A 908-nucleotide genomic window follows, 5' to 3' on the forward strand; every position below is an offset into this window, starting at 1 on the left:
GGCGGGCCGTCCTCCTCGGGCCCAGACAGTCCTGTCTTGGGTCTAGTTTGCACAGCCAGCCAGGGACAGGTCTGGAAGAAGACCGGGGCAGGTAGACGATTGATCACAGAAAAATCCCACAGGAGCAAGGAAGGCACCGAAGGGCGGCTGGAGGAAGAGCTGCTGGGAAAGGGAGGCTTTAGAGGTGGACAGCGCCCGGTTTCAGGGCCAGGCGCCCCAGGAGAGGGTGGGGATGCACATGGAGGGTTCCGGCTGGTGTGAAACTGCCCATGCCAGGGAAGCACCACTGAGGTACGGAGGTCTCTGGCTGGGGGCACAGAGACTGGATTTGGCCTTGGACAGGGCAGAGGAGGTGGCCTGACCCCAAAGCCAGGAGCTGGACAGATGGGAGCTAGGGAAGACTAGGGGAGAGGGACCCCAGGCCCTGAGGCGTCCACGGTTGCGGGGTTGTCCTGGCACAGAGGCTGAAGGTGGGGCGGGGGCCTGATCCTAAAGCCCACCCTGATAGCAAGGGGTACTTGGAGACTGGAACCCCAGGCCCTGGGGCGTGCACCGTGGGTCAGGGGGTGGTCCCTCGCACAAAGGCGGTGGGTGGGCGCGAGCCTGACTTCGAAGTCCAGTGGGATCGCGAGGGGGACTTGGAGAGACGGACCCCACGCCTTGGTGCAGGGAGGTGGGGTTCGCCGGCACAAGGAAGCGGGCGTGGGGCAGGGGACCTGGCCTGGGAGTGACCCCGATCGCGACGGGGAACTGGGGAGCGGAACCTCGGGCCCGGGGGCGCGCGAGGCAGGGGCTCTCAGGCTCGGGGCGGGAAGCACACACCTGCCGCCGCGCCCGCACGTGCGGATGCGCCCGGGTTCCCGCCCGAGCGCCAGAGGGGGCGGGGCCTGGCCCACGTGCCCGCCCCC

The sequence above is a fragment of the Sapajus apella genome, unplaced genomic scaffold (assembly GCF_009761245.1).
Source record: "Sapajus apella isolate SASKATOON/1434 unplaced genomic scaffold, GSC_monkey_1.0 scaffold77, whole genome shotgun sequence".
NCBI lineage: Eukaryota > Metazoa > Chordata > Mammalia > Primates > Cebidae > Sapajus > Sapajus apella.